This window comes from Sorex araneus, chromosome X (genome assembly GCF_027595985.1).
Source record: "Sorex araneus isolate mSorAra2 chromosome X, mSorAra2.pri, whole genome shotgun sequence".
Taxonomy (NCBI): Eukaryota; Metazoa; Chordata; class Mammalia; order Eulipotyphla; family Soricidae; genus Sorex; species Sorex araneus.
The window spans coordinates 82,405,733-82,422,877 of record NC_073313.1 but is presented as its reverse complement, the minus strand read 5'-3'; the positions used below and the strand labels follow the sequence as shown (position 1 = coordinate 82,422,877).

At 45.7% G+C, this 17,145-nt stretch overlaps 1 non-coding gene across 1 annotated transcript; it reads left to right on the top strand.

Annotated features, from left to right (window-relative positions):
• The first annotated feature begins 644 nt into the window (after window positions 1-644).
• Window positions 645-810, top strand: LOC129400609 (U1 spliceosomal RNA). Its single transcript, XR_008627815.1, has one exon. It is a non-coding gene; the product is annotated as a U1 spliceosomal RNA (small nuclear RNA).
• Window positions 811-17,145: the final 16,335 nt, after the last annotated feature.

Below are 17,145 nucleotides of genomic sequence, written 5' to 3'. Positions count from 1 at the left end.
ACATCTATAAACAAAAGACTCTAATGTAAATATAGTCCAGTAATAGCAGAACAAAAATTTTCAGGGGGAAGGAAGTACCCATAATTTCATGTACCATTTTTTCTGTTTTAAGTTTTCCCTACCTCCCAGCCCCAATGTATATTTATACTTTCATTATATATGATATTTTTAAAAGTATTTGCTGTTTTTATATACACAGTAGTACACATATATGATACAAAAATTAAGAGTTCAAAGGACTGGATCACGTGCTTTGTATACTGGAACCCTAGACTCCATCCCAGCGTTATATGGTCTCTTGACTACCTCTTAGAGTAACCCCTTCTCATCTCCACCAGGTGTGTCTCCAAAACCCAAACAAAATTAATATAGATAAGCAGAAAGAAAATCAAAATGGCTAAAAGTCTAAGCAATCAGGGCTGGAGCAATAGCACAGAGGGTAGAGAGTCTGCCTTGCTCACGGTGAACCCGGATTAAATTCCCAGCATCCCGTATGGTCCCCTGAGCACCGCCAGGGGTAATTCCTGAGTGCAGAGCCAGGAATGACCCCTGTGCATTGCTGGGTGTGATCCAAAAAGAAAAAAAAAGTCTAAGCAGTCATAGACAACCAATATTAAAGTTTTGGCGCACATTTCCCAACTTAAAACATTACCTGACAGGGGAGATACCATGATCACAAATGTGGTTTTTTTCCAGGGCAAGGCTTATTCATTGCATTCCAGATGTGCTGACCCCAATGATTTTCCGAAATGTGGGAAACTCGACTGCATAATTTGTGGTAGTGGGGGACTGCATTCGCTCTCTCCCCTGGGGAAAAAAATCACACACCCCACTGCATTTAGATCTATGGTTTTCTATTTAAGAAATTGCCTTATAATTTTGTTTAATAATAGATTGTGGACACATTTCTATAAACAACATTGTTGTAAGATACTTCTTACAACCTCTCACAGCCCAATAGCCCCAATTATTAACGTCATGAGTCAATTCTCAGGGAACTACATTAAAGTATATCGACTAAGAAGATCATGATCCACTGCCCATTGTGTGCCTTGCATAGAGTTTGATTTTTCGGAGAAGAACATATTATCTACCATCTATTACCAACTTATGCACCAGGCAGGGTGCTATTGGCTCATTGCAAAGATTCCCTTTGAGATAGGTGTCTATTCAATCCTTTGTAATTATTCCCGTTCCATGAAGAAAATGAGAGGGCCTGAAAGAAGTACTTAAATTGTTCTCTTAGAGAGACAGTACAGATTAGGAACTTGCCTTGCATGCAGGTACAATGACCATGACCCTAGTTCTAATCCTCAGTACCACATATGGTCCGTTAAACACCAACCAGGACTCGCTCCTGAGCACAGAGCCAGGAATAATCCCTGTGCACTTCTAGGTGCAGCCCAAAAACTTCCTCCAAAATAAGTAAAATAAACTTATGTCAAAGCTAGAAAGCAAGGGATGCCAAGTTGAAAATAAATCTGACTTCAAGGCCACTCTTGTTGTTTGAGACTAATTTGGGGGGGGGGCTGGAGCAATAGCACAGTGGGTAGGGAGTTTGCCTTGCACACAGCCGACCCAGGTCTGATTCCCAGCACCCCATATGGTCCCCTGAGCACCGCCAGGGGTGATTTCTGAGTGCAGAGCCAGGAGTAACCCCTGTGCATGGCCAGGTGTGACCCAAAAAGCAAAAAAAAAAAAAAAAGGTCGAGAGACTAATTTGGGAGTGAAGCCATGGCAGTTAACATTTGATAAGCGAATGGGCTGGAACAGAGTTTGGGGGTTAGAAGGGTTCTAGTAGAGTCAGTTTAATAAATACCCTCAACTTTTGTGGAAGCCAGAGGTATAGTACAGAGGTTAAAGTGCTTGCCTTGCATGTAACTGACTCTGGTTAGATCCATCTGCAACACTGCACATGGTTTCCAAGCATGGCCAGGAGTGATTCCCCTAAGAGTGGAGCTGGGAATAGGTCTGGAGCACCCACTGGGAGTTCCCCTAACCCCCCTCCCCAAATTTAAAAGAATCTCAACTTGTATGAGACTGACAATTCATCCCACGATTTCAGAGAAATTGGAGAGATCCCTATTGGCAAGAATAGTCAGAGAGCTTCATGAGGAGGAGGAATTAGGGAATGCTCTTGAGAAAAAAGCGAGAAAGGCATTTTTGTATGAGGCGGCAGCAGGGCACAAGGCTTGGTGGTAGAAATGTAACATTGAATGGACTTGGCCTTGGCCTAATAAGCACACTAGTCTCATGAGAGGAAGGGTTGGCCCTGGCAATGAGGCCATTGAAGAGGGCTGAGTGCCTGCACGTATGGTCCTGCACAGTGTCAATGAGAGTCACTCATACTCTGACAGTATTTGAGGAGCCAAACTATGTAGAACATTTTGTTTCCATATGGTGAGTTACTTATGAATTCCAGAACTTGGAAACCTTGCAACCTTTGGAAAGAACCAGACTACATATTAAGGGATTAAAGTTTGAAATGTCATTTTCCGTTTCTGTCCAAATGAGGTTGAGGCATTTTTTGATGAAAAAAAAATAATTAAGCTTTTCATGACTGGTTTCTTGCACGGTATCGGAATGCTCTGGATCACTGGTTGACTTGAGGGTAGCTGCTAAATGCTGAAATACAAATCCACACTGATCCTGTAGATTGCCAGCATCCAAGTCCAGTCCTGATGCTGCGTAGTAAGATTTGGGTTTCTGAGTTAAGCATGCCACTCGAAATCTTTTCTTTCAATTCACTTTGATAAGGCCCATTCTTTAACCAAACTTCTCTTTCTCTTTCATTTGCTCTATCTTTTGATCTGAGTCACCCTAGTGGAAGTAACTTCCTTTTGAAACACCCTTTTTGATGGAGTCTACACATTCTACAGTTAGGCAGCGTCTTAGCCTCCAACAAACCAGTTTCTTGATTCTGTGGGCAGGGGCAGACTGTTTTGATCCTGGTGCACGCGCACACACACACACACACACACACACACACGCACACGCACACACACCAAAACACTGGTTATCTGAATATTTGACCCTTGAACCAATTATTCTAATGACAAGTAGATCCCGGCCGGAGATAAGAAATAGTACTTGTAGGGGCTGGAGCGGTAGCATAGTGGGTAGGGTGTTTGCCTTGCACACGGCTAACTCGGATTCAATTCCCAGCATCCCATATGGTACCCTGGCACGGCCAGGAGTGATTCCTGAGTGCAGAGCCAGGAGTAACCCCTGTGTATCACCGGGTGTGACCCAAAAAGAAAAAAAAGAAATAGTACTTTGTAGGATTACATAGCCTCAGGTAGTTTAGGTTTATTGGGTTACTCCCGTTACAGTGCTCCCATGCCTCTGTATTTATTTGTAGCTTCTTTCTTAGTGTTCTGTTGACTTGTAAATATTGTTTTTCTCTTCTCCTTGAGTCCTTTGCATAGTTTATTCAGAGCAATGTCCCTTTTGTATGGACACAGGAAGACTTAACAAATGCTATGCTTTTGTAACCTGGGAGTCATTTGACTCTACATGATATTTTCCTCCTGGGCATCTGTTCTCTCAACCTAAGCCTCAGCTGCCCTTACTTCCTAGCACCTCCAAAAGCAGGGTCCCGACGAGGGACGAGACCGACCCAGGGCAAGCAGTGAGTTGTGTGCTACCCTGGCATCGAGATGGGCCTGGCCAAAATGCCTAATGCTCAATTATAAGTTAAAAGCTTGATCATGGACAAATGTTGTCATGATCCAAACAGTGATAACTAGATTCAGACCCTGCTAGGGTTAGGGATGATTAATCTGGCCTGAGTGCTGTAGTCTGAGTCTGTGACAAGATGTTGCCAGGAGAGCTGTCTTGCAAGCCTCAATGTATCTCTTGCTATGTCCATACAAAAAAACTAGTATTAAGATGTTAATGAGTGTTTGGACTAAGGAAAGGAGAAAAACACCTTAAGAGTCAGAAAGGGCTTTGGAATGCCCAGCCCTCAGGAAGGGCTTTCTTATGTTGATTTTGCTACCTGGCTGGGTGTAGCCTAGGGGCAAGGGAGAGAGAGAAAGAGGGAGGAGAGAGACAAGAGAATCCAGAGAGAGGCTGCAGCAGATCCAGAGAGAGGACGGAGCTGGGAGTGTGGGAGATGAGAAAGATGGAAGATTGGATAAACGGTAATTAATCAGCAACCAGCTTGGTCCTCATTCTTCCTTCGCCTGTCCTTGGCCAACGGCCGTCCCGATCCAGCCCATACACAGTGGTTCCAGAGCACCGAACGTGGGCGGTGAGATAGAGCTGCCCAGAGAGCTGGCGAATGCACACGCCCTTCAGCGTGCTTTAGTTTTTTTACAGTACTTGTATTTGTCCCCCCTTCATTGTTGCAACAGGGGAGAAAGGTTCCAAGGTCATCAACAAGATAGTGGGCTGGGTTTTAAACTTCTCATTGAAAGCACAGTCAATGCTGTGTTCACCAGGCATGCTCTGGTTTGGCTAGGATGCAGGTGAGAAGGCAGGATGCAATGCCTTCTTCAGGGAAGACTTTGAAAGTGGGTACTACCCCTTATTTGCTTTTACCAACCAAATTTTGGTTGCTTTACCCACTGGCATTCATTTGTCGAGAAAATCAAATGTGAACCCTCGGACACACTAACAAGGGTAGCAAAGATTGGTTTCCGGGATTCACAAGGTGACCCAAGTTGAGGATAACTTGGGCCAAGTGGCTTGAACTGCTATTAATCTTTGCTGCCTTTCTTTAGATGTGTGGTAGTGAGTCATCCTCTGGAATTGGATCAATCCTGTCTTGTAGAAGTGGACAGAGATTCCACCCAGATCTCATATAACATGCTGGCCTGAAGCTCAACATGCTCTCTCTTTTGGTATCAATTCTTAGCTACAGGGTATTTTACCAAGTCTGAGTAATTATTAAGCCCAGCTCTTATTTCTTAATTTCATTTAAAATTGTTTTAGAATAGTACCAACATGATTTTATCCTTGCAGTGCTGCTACTCTCTGCCCACCTCAGAGTACTAGGATACCTCTGTCATTGTCACCAGTCCCCTTCCCTCACACCATTCTCTTTAGACCTGTCAGACCACAGTTCTATTGGCCTTATGTCAGGGCCAATTGTCATTGTCAAGTGTCAAATGACAATTGTCATTGTCTTGTCATTGTCAAGCACAATGTAAATGTGTGTGTTTTAATTTTTCTATTTGGAGGGCCATACCCAGCAATGCTCATGGCCTTCTACTGGCTCTGTGCTAAGATCACTCCTGGTGGGTCTCAGGGGACCATGTGGGATGCTGGGGGCTGAGCCTTGGTTAGTCATATGCCAGATAAGTGCTCTACTCACTGTATTATCTCTCTGCCCCCCAATTTTTCTTTGGTTACTTGATTGACAGAAATCCCTAAATTGTTGCTTTAAACTGCAGTCCAGTCCAGTCCAGTCCAGTCCAGGAGTGAAGCAATAGCACAGCTGGTAGGGCGTTTGCCTTGCACAGGGCCGACCCAGGTTCGATTCCTCCTTCCCTCTCGGAGAGGCCAGCAAGCTACTGAGTGCATCCCGCCCACAAGGCAGAGCCTGGCAAGCTACCCGTGTTTTGATATGTCAAAAACAGTAACAACAATAACAGTAACAACAATGGAGACGTTACTGGCGCCTGCTTGGGCAAATAGATGAACAACGGGATGACAGTGCTACAGTGCTAAATTGCAGTGCTAGTTTTCCACTCCTTAGCACCACCTTGTCAGTAGCCCGCCACCACTGTCCCGAGATTCCCCTCACCACATACCTTCAACCTTTGGCACCACAGATTTCGGTTTTATTGGCACTGGCTCAGAATGTGTTTCCCCAGGGAATGTCTTCTCCGCTTGGTTTCTTTATAGTCCACTTACCATTCAGCGATGATCTTTTTCCTTCAGCCTCACTTCACTCAGCTCAAACCCCTCCAACTCTATCCCCTAGCAGGAAACTGTAAACTGTGATGAGGATAGTTCATGGCATGCCATGGCATGCCACAGTACAGAGCTCAGCCTTAGAGATGATATACCAACTGTCCCTAATCCAAATCCCTCTACTCATATAAGCAGTACTCTCTGAAGCTGGCTTTCCTGATTAACACAATTAGTGTGGTTCTAGAACCTAGGAATTAGACGATCTGCCATTGAGTCCTGTTCCTCATTGCCTCTGTGACCTGAGACCTGGGTCACATTTCAATTCTCTGGACCTACATTTTCTCACCTGTCACGTGGATCGCTCTATTTCTGCTCTGCTCACCCATCAGTGCTGCTGTGATTATCATAGCAGCTAATGTACATCAAAGTACTTCAAAGACCAGCGCTTAGAACACGGACACCAGAGTGTTTTCATCACTTTGGACTTTGAGGGCATGTGATGGTTATGTTGTTCATTCAACCTAAAACTTTATAATCCAAAGAATAGCAGGCCTCTATATATTTTCTTAAACCAGCCTTTGCAGCCTTGCAAAGGTTTTGAAAATTAAGCCCCAAATTTGAACACTCCAGGAAAATCTAGACCCCCAAACATTACTTGAGATAAACCAATAAAAAGGGGACTTTTTTTCACTTTAGGAGCTTCCAAATGCCATCCCAGCAGATGGGCCCCAGCTGTCAGTGACAATGCGGCCCTTGAAGCATTGCCAAGAGCCTACCACCCAGATGTTCTGCGCATCTGTTCCACGTTTAGCAAACTCCTAAACTTTCCAGAAACTACCTAAGACACTCTAAGATGTTATTTACGCCAGGCAATGGCACAGGAAACCAGCTTAAATCAAAGGGAGAAGGATGTCTTTTGTGTGGAAGGTCCCGAGCAAGGCTTGGCAATTTCTCTGAAGGGAGAGTCAGACATAACAAATTCCTGTTCTGTATACACAAGGGTGAAGTGAACCAAGCGAACATAGGTCTGGAGAGAGACAAGGGTCACCAGCACAGGCTGCCTGATGCTATCCCACATCCTCGTCCCCTTTCAAGATCTATATGAGCTAATAAGCACCTCATGCTTTTAAGATGCAAGTAATCACCAGGAAGACCAGATTCTTTTGTGTTACTTACACCTTAGTAGAAATGCCTTTAGCTAAGTCTCAGTTATATCCCTCAATCTGACAAATATGTCAATGTGACCAGCAAGACTTTAAGTACTTTTTGAATTTCAGGTTTGTGGAGAAGGGTGGCTCTGGGTGGATGGTGAGATAGGGTGTCATACCTTTCCTGGGCCTAAGGTGAACAAGGGCTACCAGAAAGCCAGATGAAAAGAATCAAAAAGTGGGGAGTAAAGGCCTTAAAGACTCAGGGTAGGTTTCTAGAAGGCCAGTGAAAATAACACAAACTTGGCATTTGAATATGTAAGCTGTGGCTAGCCCATGAGAGATGATGGGATTTGGGCGAGAGAAATAATATCAGAAGTAAGGCCAACTTGCATGTGGTCAACCCTTGTTTAAATGTCTGGCACTGCATATGGCTCCTAAAGCACCACAAAGGGTCATTCCTGAGCACAAAGTCAGGCATAGCCCCTGAGCACCACCAAGTGTGGCCCCACACCCCTTCCCAATCAAGTGATGGGAGTGAAGATTAGTTTTACTTCAAGGAGAATGGAGGAAGGCTGTGGTGACACTATGTACTTAGTCACTCGTAGCAATCTCAGTTACCGAGCTTGTGGATCTCAGTTATCAAGGCCTTGGCATACTCTTCACTCAGCCTCAAGAACAAGTACTCTTCATAATTGGGGCAATTTGATCTTTTTAAGTTAATTTTATTTTTTGTTTAAAATACTATTAATAGGGGCTGGAGCGATAGCACAGTGGGTAGGGCATTTGCCTTGCACGTGACCAACCCGGGTTTGATTCCCAGCATCCCATATGGTCCCCTGAGCACTGCCAGGAGTAATTCCTGAGTGCATGAGCCAGGAGTAACCCCTGTGCATCACCGGGTTTGACCCAAAAGCAAAAATGAAAATACTATTAATAATGGCTTCTCATGGACATAATTCAATCTGAGCTCACAGAGCCATACTAGCAGTCTAGCCTCAGAGCCCTGGTTCATCCCCATACCCAGGAAGCCCCAGGGCTCCGAACTTGCATCCCCATTGAACCAACTCACCAGAGAAAACGAAAGTTTCAGGTGAACATGAATTTTTTTCTTTTAGGAATTTAAGGAGAAAAGTGAAAGCTTCCAAGAGTCCCAAGAGATGGATATCAATTGAAGCACCTTCAATAGGCCCAAATCCACATTTCCACTTCAAGACACCAGAGAAATTGTACAGAGGGCCATGGTACTCTCCCTGTATGTGGCACATCATGGTTTGATCCCAGCACTGCATATGGTCCCTCAAGCCTGGGATCACTCCTGAGCACAGAGCCAGGAACAGGCCTGAGCACCTGTGAATATGGTCAGAGGAAGGAAGAAAATAGGATGAAGCCAGGGAGATAGTACAAAAGGCTGATTACATGCTTTGTCTTGTTCAAGCCCTGGCATTATCCCCTAACGACCACCAAACAAACCAAAAGAGGATGGATGGATCCATAGATAGATAGGTTGTTAAACACATATAGTCAGACACTGGTGGAAAAAAAAGATGTTTGTGTTTTTTGCTCTATTCTTAAAAGTTCTATTTTTAAAATGGATCATTTAGGGGATGTGTAATTTTTGTCCATGCTTAATTTGGGGGAAGGAGGGGATCATGCCCAGCAGTGCTCAGGGAATAGTCTTGGTTCTGTGTTCAGGGGATATTCCTGGTGGTGTTTCGGGGGGACCATATCAGGGATCAAACTGAGTCAACTATTTGTAAGACAAGTAGTTTAACCCCTGTACTATCTCTCTGGCCCCATACCTGCTTAACTTAGAACAAGTTCATTTCTGAAGAAGGTGGAACACTAGTTGAGTGTATTCCTTGCCAAAATGGTCTCAGCAGGCTTTGCCATCCAACTTCAGAGACAGAAAGAGCATCAAAATAAGAGAGGTCCAAAGTTTTAGAGAAAATGCAGCCAGGATATCATGGTTTTTAATACTGTGTCCCAAAACTCTTCAGAAGGAAAATATTCCTCCAGTTTAAAACACCTTTATCATTCTGCTTGAGTAATTGTATACACATGTGTGTTTTAAACTCACTCCTGTGAAAATTAGCACAGTTTATTAATGGACAAACACACATTTGCTGATTAAAGTGAGTTGAAAGAAGATCTTAGGACATAAAGAACGCCTTTCATGAGAAAACTAGAGTGACAGACTTGGGGGTAGGATGGTGTTAGGGATTGGACCCAGAGCCTCATACACATACAAAGTATGTGCTCTACCACTGAGCTGTGAGTAGCTCCTGAGTACTGCCAAGTGTGACTTTACCCCTACACTTAAAGTAAAATGAAAGTATACATTATCTGTAGAAATGCCTCAGTAGTAGAGGGAGGGAGGGAGGGACGAAGGAAGGAAGGAAGGAAGGAAGGAAGGAAGGAAGGAAGGAAGGAAGGAAGGAAGGAAGGAAGGAAGGAAGGAAGGAAGGAAGGAAGGAAGGAAGGAAGGGAGGGAGGGAGGGAGGGAGGGAGGGAGGGAGGAAGGGAGGGAGGGAGGAAGGAAGGAGGGAAGGGATGGAGGGAGGGAAGACAGGAGGGAGGGACGAAGGAAGAAAGGGAGGAAAGGACGGAGGAAAGGGAGGAAAGGAGGGAAGGAGGACAGGAGGGAGGAAGGGGGAGGGAGGGAGGGAGGAAGGGAGGGAGGGAGGATGGAAGGAAAGTAGGGATGGAGGAAGGGAGGAAGAGAGGGAGGGAGGGAGGAAAGGAGGGAGGGAGAAAGGGAGGGAGGGAGAAAGGGAGGGAGGAAGTGAGGGAAGGAGAGAGGATGGAAGGAAAGGAGGGAAGAAGGGAGGAAGGGAGGGAGGGAGGGAGGAAAGGAGGAAGGGAAGGCAGATGGAAGAAAGAAAGGGAAAAGAAGGGTGGGGAAAGAAAAAAAGGGAAAAGAAATGGAGGAGGAGAGGGAGGACAGAGGCAATTCATAAACAGGCATAGACTGGCAGCTGTGGGCTGCCTTCCAGAAAGCGGACCTGAGCATTTAGATTACTTTCTGAAACTCCTTTCTCATAGGCACGGAGCTATTCCAGAATCAAATTTAGGCTCTGCCAAGTCCAGGCTCCTGAAAGCAGCTGAAGCCTTCTGGTAGCCTCATTGTTCCACCAGACTCCTCTGATTCTTAGAAATGACACGTGGAAGGTGCCCTTTCTATGGCCTTCAGTAACAGCCTTTCCCTCTGCTTTTACTGGCCTGCTTGTCTGTGGAGCTGTTGCGAGACCGCACAGGGCCACTGGGCTCAGAAGTGAGTGTGTGTGTTTGCAGACTAGTAACTAGGAGCAGGCCGGACGAAGCCCCTAATCTTTAAGAGGATTCTCTAATCACCGGAACGTGGTGGGCCCGGCCTGTGCTGGCGAGATGGAGCTTTGCTTTCCGAGGCAGGCTTTGCTAAGCTAAGCAGAGGCACAGGCAGAGCCCGAAGTCATGTCGTTAGCAAACGGTGACTTTGACACCTGCTCCCTCGGTCTCACTCTTAGGGCCTAGGGGAGAGCTCCTCAGTCCATTTTTTACTCCCTGACCACGGGGAAAGGAACATGTTTGCAAGGTCCAAATGGCAAGGAAAACCCTGCCTTTTTGATCCAAAGGGATGTTTGGAGAAGAGAGATCAGAGTCGGCTTTGTTTCCCCCACCCCTGCCCCCCCTTGGCTGATTTCATAAAGGAAAAAGAGGGAGGAGAAAAGTCTGTCAGGCTTTCTCAAATGAAAAACACGTCCACACTGACAGAAATAGACTGTTTTCTATTAAGGAATCTGGTCATGGTAACAATTATATTTTTGAATTTATCATCGTGTTTATAAAACGATACTCAAGAAAATATTTGGGGAGGAGATTTTGTGAACAAAGTCCTCCAGCCTCGTTCTCTTTGGAAATGCCTCCATAAGCACCACTCGCTCCACTGCTGGCATTTTTGTCTCTAGAACATCATCGCAAAGAGCTGACAAGGACGGCTAACCGAAGAGAGGGCCATCTTCTGTTTTCCAATCGGTGATATCGGGGCTTTCTGTTTATTAAGTGCTCCATGCCACCTAGTGTTTATCTGAAGAAATACCAGATTCCTGGGAAGTACCCCCAGTTTGATGCGGTGCTTCAAGTTCCTGCTGTAACTCAGTTACACAGACATTGGCAGGCCACGTGAAACCACCCGAGTCAATGAACAGTTGGTAATCATCTTCATAATTTCACAATTCAACGTGAAAACAAATGACTGAATTCCTCTCCCTGAATGAAACCTGGACTTTCTTCTCCGAGGATATACTGATATTAAAGACTTTAGAAAGATCATAGCGGAAATGACCTTTGACTGCTCTCATACAGCTACCTCATTGTTCTGCTAGGAAACACCCATCTACCATGCAGTGTTTCAGAACTTCTCTGAAACTTCAACTTTTTTCTTGATTTTTTTGGGGGGTTACACCCGATGATGCACAGTGGATATTCCTGGCTCTGCACTCAGGAATTACTCCTGGCCGTGCTCGGGGGACTATACAGGATGCTGGGAATCGAACTCGGGTCAGCAGTGTGCAAGCCCTACCCGCTCTGCTATCACTCCACAGCCCTCTTGATTTTTTTTAAGTTTCTAAATGACACGGCAAGGAAGCCCAGGAAGGGCCCCCAGACCAATTTGGTTTCTGTGTTTGCCTGTGAGATGCAGCATTATGCACCCAGAAGTATTGAGCAGGGAAAGAAAAGGCCTGCTTTAGGTTTTGGCAGATTCTGGCCCAACAGCAAAATTCAGGACTCAGAGAGTTCTAGCTGGAAGGGCTTGATCGAATTCCTCCTCCTTCTTCCTAACCCTGTCCAAGAACAACAAACTCTAACAAACAATGCCGGTAATGTTGGCAACAACAAAGCTGTCCTTCACAAAATCTGCCTTCTATCATTTGCCTCCAGTGATTACCAAGGCCTTCTAAATGCTACCAAAAGCTGAGTGAGGACTGGCAGGTCTCGGGGGGGAGGGTAGCGACAGAGGTAGGAATGAAGAGCAGGTTTCCAAAGGGACCCTGGCAATCCTGCAGAGGCCCTTTTTGGGGTTTCCAGAGAGTAAGATTTGTTCTAATTCTGGTGAACATATGTGCTGTGCTTTATAGAACTCTCCCAATTTCAAATGTCCTTGTCCCAGTCGCATGGTGCGTCAGGGAGTGCCTGGAAGGAAGCTCACCTTTTCTTCAGGGATGAAGTCTCAAGAAGGCAGAGAGAGCCATGTTCCCTGCACACTTTGGCAAGCATCGTTGCTCAATCATCACTTCCGTCTGCAAGTTTATTGCTAAGACTGGGGCTTGGGCACCGAGCTTGAGACACACAGAGTTAGCAACCACCAGCTAGACACTGGGAGTCTAAAAAGCACATTTACTCCAGGAAAGTAAGTATGAAGTCAATCTGAATTTGTTTTCTTTGGGGTGGGGGAGGGGGAATTTTCCCCAGTGTTTCCTGATCTGGGCAGCCTACAAATCTTACTGCAACAGACAAAATACCATGAGAATGACTATATTAAAACCCATCTGCAGCGAGACAGGGAGCCAATTGTCAGAAGTATCTCTATACTAGGCCCCAGAGGATATGGCCAGGAGGTGAGAGCTACACTTGACAAACTCCACAGGCTCTGGATTTCTTGTCAGCTCTGCAGGGGAAGGACAGCATTCCTGCTGACCACACACCCTAGCAGATGTCCTGAATTGGACCTTGGTCTCCCAAACATTGAAACCCTCAGGTCCTATCAAACCCTCAACTGGGGTAAAAACATTACAAAGGGAAGGGCCTAAGAGGAGCTCTAGAGGAAGTGGTGCCGGTACAGTGGAAGAACCAAAGCCAACGAGGAGAAGGAGAAGAAGATAAGGGGGCCCGAATGGAAGGGGCAGAGACAGGGCATGCAGGGTGGGTTAGGGCAGATCAGGACAGAACAGGAAGGAGGCCATGCTAGCCTGATCCCAAGGCTTTCAGGCCATGCCACCAATCAAGTCTCTCCAGCACAATCTAAGGAAACACACAACTGAGTGTGCTCCTAAAATCTTCTCCCTTTTACCACCATCTTGCCTCCCTGTTTTGTTCCTTGTGAATCTTTCTTGATTTTCTTCCTGTGTTTTCATTTCATTAACAAAACCCTGCCCCTATTTAACTACTCATCCCCCCCTCTCCCCAATTTGGCAGTTCCCCAGCATTTTCTTTTTTAAAAAATATAATTTATTATTTTTTATTAATGAATCACCGTGCGGGTACAGTTACAGATTTACATATTTTCATGCTTGTGTTTCAGTCATACAATGCTCGAGTACCCATCCTTCCACCAGTGCCCATTCTCCTCCACAGATGACCCCAGCATACCTTCCACCCCCGCTCCCATCCACCCCCCTCCCCTCACCCTACACCCCCCCACACCCCGCCTCTGTGGCAGGGCATTCCCTTTTGTTCTCTCTCTCCTTTGGGGTATTGTGGATTTGCAATGCAGGAATTGGGTGTCCCCAGCATTTTCTGATGTGGCATTTCCAGCAGCCACTCACTTAAAGTTTTCAAACCACATGTGCCAAGCTCCTAACCTTCAGTGTGTCTTGTTAACACCTACTTTCTTCTCGCTGGCTTCTCCCTTCCTATGGCCACAAGCCCCAGACAGCAGAACCTCCCGAAAAAAGGGCTTGTGTTAGTGAATACAGCGGATTTTTGCAAGCCTCAATGACCTGAATTACACCGTTGAGTTGAGGGTGTCATTAGGTTGTCATTGGACTGAGGGTGACTGAACCTTCTACCTTAGCAGATGCACGTGATAGGTTAGAGATCTCACTTGGCGCAACAGAGAGACAGAGGCGATTAAAGTGAATAAATAGGAAAGCTTGATTGGGGAAAAGTTTATTGGGGTGGTGTGCTCCCAGGTGGACCCCTCACAGCCCCTGGCAAGGCTGGGGTAGAGTTGCGCTCTGGGAATGACTACGCTCTCCTTGGCATTTTAAATTCTCTGGAGCTGGAAAAAGGAACCAGAGAGACCAGTGGGACCAGGGCATTTGGTCTGGCATTCTGTTATCTGTAGGGCGTCCATGTGAGGAAGCATGGAATGCAGTCTGGTGACTTCCTGTCTCCAGGAGGGCCATAAGTTCTGTCTTCTGAGCTGGGGGCAGGGTGATCTTTGATTCTGAAAAGGTCACTATCTCATCAGCCAGCCGCCATTGGGTTCCAAGCAAACCTTGCAGCACGGTTTGTCACTCCACACCCCAGGGCTTTTGGCAATGTCCCCCTCCATTTCATGGAGTAGAATCCCAAGGCCTGTGTGGAATGAGGGTCCTGCTGAGCTCCGTATTCCCACCTAGCCACCACTACTGGCTATTTACTGCAGACTGTGTGGCATCAAAACACAAAATGGAACATTCTAAACTGCTACGCAGGGGCTGGAGCGATAGCACAGCGGGTAGGGCATTTGCCTTGCACACGGCCGACCTGGGTTCAATCTCCAGGATCCCATATGGTCCCCTGAGCACCACCAGGAGTAATTCCTGAGTGCAGAGCCAGGAGTAACCCCTGTGCATCGCCGGGTGTGGCCCAAAAAGCAAAAAAAAAACTGCTATGCAAAAGTAAGATATTGCAGAGCCATAAAATATTGTGGAGCCAGAGAAATAATTCAGTGGGTAAGGCACTTGCCTTACTCATGACCAATCCATATTTGGTTCTTAGCATCACACAGGGTCCCTGAAGCCCCGTCAGTAGTGATCCCTGAACACAGAGACAGAAACAAGCCCTGAGTGCCACTGGGTGTGGCACCAAAACAAAAAAATTGCAATGATGAAAAATTCCTAAAAGCTATTTATTGAACTTTTACTTCCTGAATTTAATTTCTATGGCAGGGGCAGCTGAAGTGGAGGAGAGGGGCATGACTATCAATTTCATTCATTTCTGCTCCATTCCCTTGGCAAACTAATTTCCTTTCATGTTACATTAGATGGACTGGAGCGATAGCCCAGCGGGTAGGGCGTTTGCCTTGCAGGCGGGTTCAATTCCTCCACCCACTCGGAGAGCCCAGCAAGCTACCGAGAGTATATCGCCTGCACGGCAGAGCCTGGCAAACTACTTGTGGTGTATTCAATATGCCAAAACAGTAACAAGTCTCACAATGGAGACGTTACTGGTGCCCACTCGAGAAAATCAATGAACAATGGGACGACAATGCTACAGTGCAGTGCAGTTACCTTAGATTTGTTTGCAGGTGAGATGAACGTTGACCTCTACGGCCATCTCTTATTACTCCAGAAACTTCAAGGGGAAACTATTTGAAAGTAGATAGTCACACCATGGTGAGTTCAAATAAGTGCTAAACAGCAAAGCTTTAAATAGCTTCAGTGTTCACCACCAGAGTCTCCAGTGGGTCTACGAAGCGCTGGGTGCAATGAGGATTGGTCCTCTAGAGTCAGAAACCAAAGAGGCAAATGGATGAAAGGGAAATCTTGGGTCCTGGGTCCAGCCCGCTGGGTTCTCAGAACTAACAGAAAAGACCATCGAATAAGAGTGAACCATCTCTGCAATCCGTATTTTGCAGTACTATTCTGACCCTGCAGCCTGCTCGCAGGAGGAGGGGACAGCACTGGCAGCTGCACTTTGCAACTGGTGAATCAAGCTCTGAGACTTTGATCTTTTCTGCTTGTCACTTCATGTTTAATCTTGTGTTTCTAATTTCCCTTCTTTGTTGCGTAGCTGACAAACCTTACTCCTTCAGTCTAAGCCATATTGTACATAAACGGACTGGATTTTCTTCTCCAAACCCAAGAGGCTTGAGCCCATTTGACCTCTGTGGTTTGCACCAAATCACCACAGGCCCCAGAGGAATTTCTACATTTGCAAAATGCATGAACTCGTGGAATCTCCTGCTGAATGGAGCTGTTGAAACGATCTAGTTCAGACTTTTTTTTTTTAGGGATGAGGCAGCTGCCGTCCTCAGAGAGCTGACATGTATGCAAAATAACACAGGCTAAGACCCATGTATCCAATCCTGCTTGATTACTTTCTTTTTCTTCCTCCCTTGCTTCCTTCCTCCCTCCCTTTCTTCCTTAGTTGCTTCCTTCCTTTCTCCCTTCCTCCCTTTCTCCCTCTCTTCCTTCCTTTCTTCTTTCCCTCCCTTCTCCCCTCCTTTATTCTCTCTTTTCCTTCCTCGCTTCCTTCCTCTCTCCACCTCTCTCTCCCTTCGTTCCTTTCCCCCTCCCTCCCTCTCTTTATTTCTCCCTTTCTTTTTCCCTTAATTCTTTCCTTTCTCCTTCCTCTTTTTTCTTATTTTTCCTTCTTTTCTCCTTTTGTTTATCCTTTTCTTTCCTCTCTCCTTTTCTTCCTTCCTTCTGTTCTTTCTTTCCTTTTCTTGCATCTCCTTTCTTTCATTCTTATATTCTTTCTTTCCTTTCTTCATTCTTTTTTTTTTTTTTTTTTTTTTTTTTTTTGCTTTTTGGGTCACACCCAGCGATGCCCAGGGGTTACTCCTGGCTTTGCACTCAAGAATTACTCCTGGCAGTGCTTGGGGGACCATATGGGATGCCGGGGATCGAACCCGGGTCGGCCGCGTGCAAGGCAAACGCCCTCCCCGCTGTGCTATCGCTCCGGCCCCTCCTTTCTTCATTCTTTCCTTTTTCTTCTTTCTTTTCTCTTTTCTTTCTGTTCTTATTCATTCTCTTTTATTTTTTCATTCTTCTTTTCTTTCTTCCCTCCCTTATTTTCTTCATTTTCTCTCTTTCTCTCTTTCTTTCTTTCTTTCTTTCTTTCTTTCTTTCTTTCTTTCTTTCTTTTTCTTTCTTCCTTTCTTTCCTCCTTTCTTCCTTCCTTCCTTCCTTCCTTCCTTCCTTCCTTCCTTCCTTTCTTTCTTTCTTTCTTTCTTTCTTTCTTTCTTTCTTTCTTTCTTTCTTTCTTTCTTTCTTTCTTTCTTTCTTTCTTTCTTTCTTTCTTTCTTTCTTTCTTTCTTTCTTTCTTTCTTTCCTTCTTTATTTTTTTCTGTCTGCTTTTGCCACACCTGGCAGTACGAACAAGCTATTCCTACTTCTGTGCTCAGGAGCGACCCCTGGTGGTGCTCAGAGAATGATATGTGGTGCTGAGAATCAAATCTGGGTTTCCTGTATGCGAGGCAGGGGCCTTACTCATTGTATTATCTTTC